The sequence below is a fragment of the Eptatretus burgeri genome, chromosome 10, assembly GCF_056783735.1.
Source record: "Eptatretus burgeri isolate ZD-2024b chromosome 10, Ebu_testis_v1, whole genome shotgun sequence".
NCBI classification, from domain to species: domain Eukaryota; kingdom Metazoa; phylum Chordata; class Myxini; order Myxiniformes; family Myxinidae; genus Eptatretus; species Eptatretus burgeri.
The window spans coordinates 97710340-97722559 of record NC_140970.1 but is presented as its reverse complement, the minus strand read 5'-3'; the positions used below and the strand labels follow the sequence as shown (position 1 = coordinate 97722559).

Genomic DNA, 12220 nt, shown 5'->3' with positions numbered 1-12220 from the left:
GCTTATGTGGATGAGGTTTGTGTGGATAAATGGATGGGTGGAGAGATGGGTGGATGGGTGGATGAGTGGAGCTTGTGTGGATGGGTGGATAATTTTTTAATTAAATAAACATGTTGTGTGTGGGGAACTAATTAACTAATCACTAATTATGTGAATATGATGAATATGGGTGGAGCTTGTGAGGGGTTTGTGTGTGTGGAGTTTTTGTGTGGAGCTTGTGAGGGGTTTGTGTGTGGTGGGGTTTGTGTGGGGTTTGTGTGGGGTGGGGTTTATGTGGGTGGGTTTTGTGTGGGTGGAGTCAAAAAGGGGCGGAGTCAAAAAATTTCAAATTATCTTTGTCTTTTGTAATTCCTGTGAATAAAATGAACCTAAAATCTCTTCCCCTTCCAAATCATATATCTTATAAGTCCAAGGAACCGTATCTATGACATTAACAATTTTAAAAAGTTCTTTCGTCCATCGTTTAGTAAAACCCTTTTCAAAATGAGATTTCCACCGATATATTCTTACGATATCACCAACTTTGAACTTAGGTTTTCTGACATTAATCTCTTTTTCATATATATTAATTTTGTAAATGTTTCTGATGGTTTCATATTTGTTGACGTGTGAATCGTGTCATTATACTTATCCACAATATCCTGAATAAAAGATGACCATTGTTGTGAACCGAGTTGTGTGTGAATTTTTTTATATAATCTCTCTTTTAAGGTACGATTAAAACGTTCAACAACAACTGCCTTCCCTTCATTAAAGGTACTGTATAATGTAATACTGTTATTTTTTAGAAAATTCATAAATGTCTTGTTATAAAACTCTCTACCCTCATCAGTCCACAATTTTTTAGGTTTTCTCTTACTTTTATTAAATATCTGTTGAAAAGCTAACATAAGAGTATTACCTGTTTTGTTTTTTAAAGGGACAACCCACGCATATCTACTCCTCAAATCAATAACGGTTAAAGCATACTTGTACCCCTTATCATTATTGAGTTCAATCAAATCAGCAGACCAGATATAATTAACTTCCTTGGAATAAACTTTCCTTCTCTGAAACTTTGTGAATATTGGTTTATGTAATTCATCAGCTAATTGCTCTTCAGTCTTAATGACATCATTAGAGCCTATAAGTTTTTTGAATTTCCAAGTCCAAGTTTCAATTTAGCACTGATCATCTTCACAATGAACCGATCAACTTTTTCTCTCAAGGTTGGATTTTGTATCCGAGACAAATTATACAACATTTCTCTATCGGCTTCATGCTTTTCTTCCAACGTTGTGGTATTCCCATAATCAATATCGTGTCTCATGCACACTTCATCAACTCTATTGATTGGTTTACTCCAGGATTTAGGATTGTCTGCCTCATCTAATCTTTTATCCAAGTTTGTGCCTGGACCACAGAAAGAATACCCTGGAAGATGTAATTCCCCTGGTATTCCAGTAGTTGTAAATTTAATTCCTGATAAAAACTTTTGTATATCTCCTCCTCGTTTGCATTTGGAGATAAATTGATTTTTTTTTGAACCACACACCGAACATATACCTTTTTGTATAACCCTGTTATTTTTACTTTTAATATATGAAATATTTTTAGTATTAGTTTTCTTTTTACATTTGAGACAATAACTCATTTATTTATGTGAAAAATTCCTGCAGAGTGCAAAAACCTTTTTAGTTTCCAACATGCACATTTGAATCTTAATTTTTAAAACATAAAGAATCTTTAGAAATGCCTTCACTCTCTCCTCCATTTATTTAAGAAAAAAAAATAAAAATGAAAAACTTGAATTAAAATGAATAGCTTGTCGATGTCAATATTCTTGCCGAAAGTATTGCAAATAGACTTGTCAATTCTTTGTTTTCCTCATCGGTGGGTTGAGTTATTTTCTGTAATACCACCAATCTTTTTTTAATCTCACTGGTTTCCATATTTTGATATTTATTTTGTCTCGCTCTTTCCTCTCTCTCCTCCCTCTCCTTCTCTTTCTTCTCCCTCTCCTCCTTCTCTCTCTTCTCTCTTTCCTCCTTCTCTCTCTTCTCCTTTTCCTCCTCTTCCCTCTCTTCTTCAACTCCTTCCTCATCCCTTATTATCCTTGAATCGCTTACACCCCATAGAATATCATACATATATTCATCAGGATTTCTTGTTATTCCTGTATCCAAAATAAATTTTTTTACAACAGGAAACCAATAAAATTTCTTTTGAATTTCTAAAAGAGCCTTACCTTTTCTTAACTTTATAATTTTTTCATTATTTAACATTCTAATTAAATCTAAAGTTGTCGGTTTATCAACATCAGCATAATGCCAATCTTTTATTGAAAATACCTCATTCTTATGTTGTAGAACATATTTATTAAAATACCGAATACCCTTTTCTTGAAGGTATGCTTGAACACAGAAATGATAATTTTCTTGAAGCCTTCTTGCTGTCATGTATTAGAAATATATGTTAGAATAATATTATAGCACAAAACACCTCCCCATCTTCCCATAGTTAAATCATTTTGTATTTCCTTACTTATTATATATAATCCTGTTTTTTCTGTTTTCATGATATAAACAAGGGCAAAACCATTATTATATTTACCCTTATTAAATTATTTTATTTGTTGTTTACTAATCGTGGCCCCACAAAACTCATTCTCGATACCAAGTGGATAATATTCTTCCTTACGAGACTGATTTAATTGTTCCAGGTCTTCAAGGTTAATTTTCAATGACCAATTATACCCTAAATCATTCATATCATACCCCCATTGTTCTATTCTCATACAAACGATACGCCCTTCTTTATAAAAATTTATTTTAATTCGAACTGTGAATTCTGTATGACCTGGAGATAATATCAACACTTCTGTATCTTTGGAATACACGGCCATTTTATTTAAGGATATATATTGTGATAAATCGCTTAATCTCACCAAGTCATTCGCGTCAGTCGGGCTTGGATAATTTTTTAATTTATAAGCATTTTTCATGTTAATATTTTTGGTTATATTATATTTATGTCGTTCAGCCTGTGCCTTTGTGTAATAATTTGATAAATCAATATCCAGTTCTTGGGATACACCAAAGATAGAACCATCTTTACCAACATAAGTCATTTATATTAGATTAAAAATAATATCATAAAATTTTTTATTTTTGTTGAGTTGAAATAACACATTTAGACATAATTGACCACAACACTTGGAATTTAATTCTTGGACTTGAAATGTTTGATAAACACCATTCTGTAAGAATTTTATGACTTCAACAGGTGGTGGAAGACCAAAACTATCAAAATAACATTTGTCTTGACGATTAAAAATACAAACCCAATGAGAACCGTTCCCATTATTATCTTCTAAGTTCATAATAATATTCTTTGTATGTTTCGACACATTTGTTAATTCATCTCTCATACAAATAACCACATTATGAATTTTTAATTTCTTACAATATTTGACAAGTTGTACATTTGATGTTGTATTCTTTCCAAATTCTTTAAACCACTCATCAATGCTCATTTATTTATTAGAAAGATATAATCCATTCCCTCTTTTCGTTAATTTTACACCTGCTTGTGCTATAGAAGAAAGCATATCTCCAACTAACAATCTCGCTTTTTCAGGCAGACCTTCAAGTTTTTCAGCAAAATCTACAATTACACCACTTCCACTAATTTGTTTCTCCAACTCTTTGTTATGTCTTTCCAATTCTTTTTGAGCCTGGAGTTGAGCCTTCCTTTCGTTGGCAGTTTTCACCGCTGTTGAAATACCACCCGTCAATGCTCCAACCGCACTTAAACCAGCAAATAAAGGAATTAGAAATGGGAGAAATCCTCCACTCGTCTCTCTTATTGAATATTTTTTCAACATTGGTTTTGTCATTTTAATTTTAAGTGAGCCAGTGTCATTCAAGATTTTAACCTGTTCTCTTGTGAGCAAAACATCAATTCTTACTGCTCCTTTTCTCTGAATTGTATTCACGTTAATCATACAAGGCTTTTGATTTTGAACACGAGATGATAGTTTATGAAGATTGATTTGATTAACATATACCCCAGTTGGTACTTTGCCACTCATTTATTTAACAAAAAATTAAGTGAGACTAATCATCACACCATTATCTGTATTAATCTGCAATTCTGTTTCTTCCAAAAGCAAACAATATGTATCAACTTCTTCACTCTCTCCTCTTTCAATGTAAAGGGAAGTATCCACTCGATTAGACTTTATAGTTTCCTTTTGAGTGCTCAGGTCAAACGCATAGATTGTATACAAACTTTTAAATGCTGTCATATCCAAAATAGGTTCTTTATTTCCATTACTTTCACACACCTTTTGGTAAGACTTGTATGCTTCAGCAAAATCATTTTTTTCCCAATTAATTTCCAATCTATCTTGTGGATAAAATGTTCCATCTAGAGAAACGCGAAGTTGTTTCACCTTAGCATTATCACTCAATGCATTATTCTTATCAGTCGCAGTATCACCATCTGGCTTTTTAAAAATGATCCACAGATATCGTGGCTTTCCTTCCAGAACACCCAAATTCCATGTGTAAGTAGTTTGGTTGAGTTTAACGTATTGACATCTTCTTTTGAGGTATGATACACTGAGTGGTTTCTTTGAGTTAAGTTTTCGATTCAACATCTCTTCTGTTTTAAGATTAGGAGTATATTCACTGATATACCAACTCATCTCCTCAATTACAAATTTATTCTGTTCACCAAAAGCACTACCAACACCAAAAAGCAATCGATTTTCATTATCATTCCTTTGTAGTTGAAATCTAATTTTAAGACCATACAGAACTTTATCATGATCACAAAATCCAAATATACCTTTAAGAGGAACTGCCACAGTAAAACTATTTTCTGCTTTTGTATCATCATTATACATTCCTTTCCTTTGAGTATATCCAGGGTCTGTGTTTGTTCCCGTTGACATATCAGGAATAAAACCTTCGACAGACCCCTTTCCCATTCTATCACTGAATGTATAGAGTGTAAATTTCATCATTTCAGATACAGCAGAGACATAATCAACCGCTTCAACTTCTTGTGTTCCAATATACAAACGCACACTATCAAACATTTTACAGAAGAAATCATTTACAAGTGTAGCGTTTGTGTTAGTTGCAGCCTTAGTGAATTTAAATTTACACAACAAGAAACTTTCGGATAGATTCAAATAGGTTTGTTGATTATTTATTTCAAAACTTTTTGTACCATTCGTATTCCAGTCTGTTCCAGTTATTGCATTTACCTTGAAGGAATCTTCTTTTTTAGTGGAGTTTGAGATAATAATAGTATCATCCAAATCATAGATACTATCAATTGCTTCCATACTTGTATTTATTTAGGAAAAAAGATGTTAAAACTTTTGAAACCCTGATCCAAGTATTTGAATTATTTTCTGTCGTTCTTGGGGGGACAACTGAGTTTTGCCTTTCTTAATTTCTTTTATTGCTTGTAATTTATGAGATTCCTTCTGGGCATCTTTTATGCTCTTTACAGCACCTGCTACATTTCCCACAGCAGAAGCAGTTGAACCAATTAGATCTTTATGTTTAAGAATAGTTGAACCAATACCCATGAGAGTATCAATTATCCCATCTCCTCTAAATTGATGTCCAACACCCCTTTGTCTCTTAGGTTTATAGTATCCTCTACCAAGATACATACCTTCACCCTTGTAGTATGGGGAAAGGAATATCCCATCCCCTGTAATTATTTTATATTTTCCCAACTCGTGTTTCCTCACAATAACCATCGTATTTATTTATTGGAAAACTTCACGTAGGTGAATTCTGATGGATATAACTTCTCCATTAAAAGAAATCATACGATTATCTTGGTCGGTTATCCTAAAATTTACTCTGTGTATGGTTTTTCCTGACACAGGGAGATAAACCAAATTTTTGGGTTCCATATTGAATTTATAACCAATTGGGGTTGAGTATGCGCTGAATGAAAATATTGCATTTGTTTTTTTTCCATCATTATAAGCACCATCAATCAAATCAAAGTGAATTAACACCGAATTTATTCCTGAGGATATTTGAATGACATTATCACTGTAAAATGTCCCATTAGTTTCAATCTTTTTTGAGGAGAAACCCAATAACTCTCTAAATGAATTATCAATTGTGAAATCAACATTGTAGTTATTTTTAACTTTAATCGTTGATTTTGAAGTATGTTTTTGAATGTTTATAACAATATTTTTTGGTTCATCACCCTGTTCTTTCATAAGACGAGCAATTTCGGAAGATATTTGAGAAATCTCATATGCTCCGGGTGAGACTGTTATCGTTTTGTATCCACTTCCTGGATTATAACTAAACTTGTCATTTTTCTCGCTTATATTAAATAAGGTATTATAAGTTTCCATGGACAATAAAGATGCCTCATATTCTTTTGTTGGGTCAAGTTGTAGTGGGTATGGGAATGAAGATGTGTGGTCGCTTGTTGTGAAATTGAAACTAAGGATTGTGCTTCTCATCTTATTTAATATGAGATAAAATGTCTTTATATTGATTTTTATTAATTATTTTCATGTTCATCAACTGGTCTAAAATGGCTGATGCTTCATTAAAACAATTGTTATTTCCAGCCTTCTTACTACCTAACAACAATAACAGTCTATTAACTAATTGCGATGGGTCATTTGGAAGAAAACTAACACCTGAACCAAGGATACTTAAAGCCTGAATAATGTGTTTCTCCTTCTCATTCTTCCTTCTTTTACCAGAAAGAATAACCATATAATTTAGAGTGTTCAGCAGATCAATATATACTCTATCATCATTATTTTCCATATCCAATGGTTTATCAATATACTTTGATTCATCCCTCACAGTTGAACCTTGTCTTCCATCTTTTGTGAGAAGAAACATTAATCTCGGAGTTAGTTTAACAGGGGGTTGAGCAGAACCCAAGAACCTTAATTCATCATTAAATATCAATACCTTTTCTTGAAGAAGATGAAATATTGCTGGTTGTTCTGTTGGAATGAGTCCTGCTTTGGTTTTTGAATCCGCTGAATATTCATTGTTTTGAAGAGCATTCACAATATAATCAGGGGGTTGATTAATCTCTTCCAGTTGTTGAAATAAACCTTCATCATCATATACCTTTAATTCTCCTAAATGCTCTAATTCTTCCTCCGTCATTTGATCAAAATCTTTTAACATTTGAAGTTTTTTTAGGAGTATATTCTACTGTGGGAACTGTGGAAACATCTTTCATTTTTTCTTGGGAAGTTTTTAAAAGTGGTTTAAAAAATTTCTCTTGTTTTCTTTCAAATGCTTCTTCGCCCGTTAGTTTCTGTCTGCGTTTCTTCTTTATGTCTCCCTGCTGTTTTACAACTTTTGAAACCAACTCTTGATGTTCCTTAAATCTTCTTGCTCTTTCTTTTGCATCCGTTTATTTATTGTAAAATATAATTTAATGAATTGTAAAGATCAACAGGGAAATTTTCCTTTTCTTCATCATTCAAGTAGATGTGTTCAAATAAATCCTTTTCTTTAAATATTTCATCAAATTCTTTATTAACATTAATGCGAGTTGTAATTTCTTCTTCACTAATACTTGCATCTCTGCTTTTCATACGTTTGCGTTGAGTTTCTTCATCAACATCAAAAGCGAATGATAAAATCTTCACTCCGCTCAGATGTTTAATAATTTGTCTCGTTCCTTCTGGATTCGTTTCTAATATCCCAAGACCACCAGATTTTAGTTTCCTTAACTCACTCTTACAATGTGACTATTTTGTTGTACCAAGAGAAACCTCCTCAAATATTTGACCTTCATTCCTCAATCGCATATGTTCCTCCACTGAAATATAGTGATAATCTTCACCTTTTACTTCTCCAGGTCTTATTGCTCTAGTTGTTGTTGATACAATGCGTATTACGGGGTGTTTTTCAAGTAAATTTACAATATTCTCATTTGTACTACACAAGAACCTTGATTTATGAAAGTTTTTTCCAGAAGCAGATTTACCCACAAGATTTACAATAATAGTTGTCATTTATATATGTAATTGTTTATAAAACAAAAAATATATCCCTTAATATCTCATCTTGTTTCACAACAATATATTTATATTTTTCAGTCGTGTGCTTCATGTATTCCTCAAATTTCTTTTTACTACATAATGTAGAACAATTATCTCTCCAAAAATTATTGATATCTATTGAATTGAACTTGACTAAAATAAAAGTATTAGCATTGTTTCTGATGGAACGACGAGGAAGTTGAAAGTACGATTGACTAAGATAAATACAATTACAAGAAGAATGTCTCCCTCTTGTGTAGTAGCTGTCCATTACCGTTTGGTTTCTCTCATTAACACAATCATCAAAGATAACGAGGTTCTTTTTTGATTTATCCAAATCTTGGGGAGACGGTATATCATCTGTATTATCACTAAGAATACAAGTTATAGGATTTGATTTCTTTTTACATCTCTGTGTATCACAAAATAGTTGAATTATATCTTCAATGTTATAATCATTTTGGTTTTTTTGACGTTTAAATAAACCGATTATATCTTCTTTTTGAAGACCAGCATTAAAACCTTGTGAGAGTAGTTGATACTCTGGTTGAAAACTCGACTTTGTGAAAATTATTAAATTATCATAATCTAAAAAGTTGGGAGTGAGAAGCATCTTCAAAAGTAAGCAGGTTTTTCCACATCCACTTGAACCAACTATGAGACATCTTAATGAATTTGGGAGATTTTTATGGTTGTTAAATTTTATCATATTTTCCCAAATGGGTAAAAAATCATTCATTTATATATTTGGAAAACAGGTTATTTAATTTATTATTAGCTTTTTTAGAAACTCTATATTTTATCCTAAGTTCAGGTTTAATTTCAAGATAATCCATTATTTTATTTATACAATATCTTGTGTTGATATTTCCCTGAAAATTACATCCATGAATAATATATAACAACAATCCTTTGAATATTTCTCTTATACGTTCAGTTTCTTCCCTTGTAAGGAAAGGTGTGTTATCACCCTCATACTTTACATTCATTTCTCTAATCAATCTTGTAAAGTAATTAATTTTTGGTGTAAATCTAAAAGAATTATTTTCCTTTTTATATTTTTTATTATCATTAATTAGAAGATAATCACAGAATATACATTGTTTATAGGCTTTCGACTCTGTGTTCAATCCCCGTCTTTCACACGCAGGACAATTCTCAAATTTGTCATATGGAGAATCAGGAAAGTCTAGCATATTTATAAAGTAAAACTTTACTTAAACTGAAATTCATCTATATTTTCAGTTGTATATTGACTCGTATTTAATAATATTACCATCGATATCGATATACTTTTTTTCATTATCAGATTCAACGACAACATTGTTTATATTAAAGGTAATTTTAAAATGATCGTTAACTACTATTGAACGAAATGTCATTTCACCTGATATATTAACATCCTTTATTTCATCAGGATTTACATCTTTAGGGTTGTTGAAAAAAATACAAATTTCTCCTTGCATATTACAGATGGTCTTATCTTTTCCTTCTAAAGCTTCATCCATAAGGTTTTTGTTTTTTGATACTTTTTCTTGTTTCATTGCTTTTTCTAGTTTTGAATATATTACCAGAAGGAGAGGAGAAACTTTTGTTAGAGATACTTTAATTGATGTTCTACCAGGTATACTAAAAGCCCTTCCACTGAAGGAAATTGAAGAACTCATATTATTTACCATAATTGTTTTTATCCAATACTTGTTATATTTATCTTTGTTCAATTTTACATCCTTGACATATTTCTCAGTATCTTTAACAAATGAAGAGATTGATTGAAACTTGTCTTTTGTGTCTTGAAACATTGTATTTATTAAGTGAAAAAGTTGGAGGATAAAATGGTTTTAAGCACAGATTCACCTGTAAAATAAACGAAATTTTCATCAAGAAAATTTTAGTTTAAGCAAAGATTTATTATATAAATATGGTGAATACAACATACTGCGATGTTTGTAATCACAAATATAAACATTATAGAAAACACCTCTGAACCAACAAACACACATTTAATCTATTTCATAAAATATCTCCTCTTGAGTTGGAAAGAAAACATTGTGATATCTGTTCAAAGGATGTTTTGAAGAGAAGTTATAATAAACATCTTCAATCACAAAAACACAAGAAAAATGAGTTTAAAGTAAAGGGAGACTATTATACTGAAAACATTGATGGGGCATTTAAAGGGCATATAAAAATAAGGATTTTTCAATTTGGAGAACCCGGTCCATCATCAATAGCTGAATCAATTGAAATAGTGAAACCCGATGTTGAAAAATTTATTAAAAAGACATTAAAAGAAATGAAAACTTTAAAGTTTTATATGGGAGTGAAAATGAATATGAAAAGACAAGATGAAGAACATACTCCTTATATGAGAATAGATCTTCATTTTATAACATCATTTCAAGATTTTTTGAATAGTGGGGTTTATGAAGAACTATCAAGACAAGAGGAGGATGTTGATAATACAGTGGTAGGAAGTGGATTCAATATTTAAAAAATCATCTTTTTAGATATACACATTCTAAAATCAAACCCTCTTAAAGCTTCTTCTTATATTGAATTACCAAAAGAAATAAAACTAAAGAAGGCAGTTGTTAATATTAAGAACAATGATAATAAATGTTTTCTCTGGTCTGTTCTTGCTCACTTTCATCCACCAAAATATAATTCAGAAAGAGTAAAACAATATATGAAATATGAGAATACCTTGGACATTAAAGATTTTAAATTCCCAATGCCACTAACAGATATTCCTAAATTTGAGAAAAAGAATAATCTTTCTATTAATGTATATGGATTAACGGATACAAACAAAGTTCAAATATTAAAAATTTCAAACAACGATAAAAATGAAGAAACACACATTGATCTTTTATATTTTAGTGTTGGAAAGAATTCACATTACACATACATCAATAATTTATCAAGATTAATCTCTTCTCAGGTATTCAGAACAGCAAACAAAATATATCCTTGTAAGCGATGTCTTAATTCATTTCATACAAAAGAACGATTAGAACAACATTCAAAATATTGTAATAATCATAAATCAGCTGTAATTACAATGCCTAAACCTAGTGAAAAGATTTCTTTTGAAGATTATAATAAATCTATCATGCACCCATTTGTGATATACGCTGATTTTGAGTGTATCCTTAAAAAGATAAATACTGCTTCTCCTAATCCAAAAGAATCATATACAAATAAATATCAAAAACATATTCCTTGTGGTTTCTGTTATTATATCAAATCATCTGTTGGAGAAAAGTTTAACAAACTTGAACATTATCGTGGAAAAAAAGCTTCACAAGAGTTTGTAAAACGATTAGAAAAGGATTGTATAAGACTCACTAAATTAATGAAAGAAACAAATGAACCGATGAAATTAACCAAAGAAGAAAAATTAGAATTTAGAAAGAACAATATCTGTCATATCTGTGAGGGGGAAATTAAGGAGTCTAAAGTTCGGGATCATTGTCATCTTACTGGTAAATATAGAGGTCCCGCTCATTCCTGTTGTAATCTTAATTATAAATTACCTTCTTTTATTCCAGTCTTTCTTCACAACAGCGCCAACTATGATACACATCTATTTATAAATGAACTTTCAAAAACACCAGGGAATATTTCTGCCATAACAAACACAAGTCAAAAGTATATTTCATTTACAAAAATTATATTCACAAAACCTTTAACTCGTATTAGGTTTCTAGATTCTTACAAGTTTATGGGAACACCACTAGCCTACCTCGCATCAAATCTCAGCTCCACGGACTCTTTTCCAAATCTTAATTCATTCTTTCCAAAAGAGGAAATTCTCACAAAAGAGGAAATTCAGATTAAAGACAGAATTCAAAGTAAAGAGGAAATTCTAATTAATGAAGAAATTCGAACTGAAGATGAAATTCTAATTATAAAGAAAATTCGAACAATGAATGAAATTCTTACTAAAGAGGAAATTCAGATTAAAGATGAAATTCTGATTAAAGAAGGAATTCTCACGAGAGAGGAAATTCAAACAAGGAATGAAATTCAAAGTAAAGAGAAAATTCTTACAAGTAAGGGAATTTATCCTTATGATTATATGGATTCATTTATGAGATTTAAAGAAACACAACTTCCTTCAAAAGAAAGTTTCTATAATAACCTTTATGAAGAAGAGATAAG

The 12220-nt window shown here is 31.0% G+C and overlaps 1 protein-coding gene across 1 annotated transcript in view; it reads right to left on the bottom strand.

Moving 5' to 3' along the window:
• The window catches only part of LOC147019214 (ubiquitin carboxyl-terminal hydrolase 2-like), a 359775-nt gene that overhangs the window by 68020 nt on the left and 279535 nt on the right, over positions 1-12220 (bottom strand). The window lies entirely within an intron of this gene.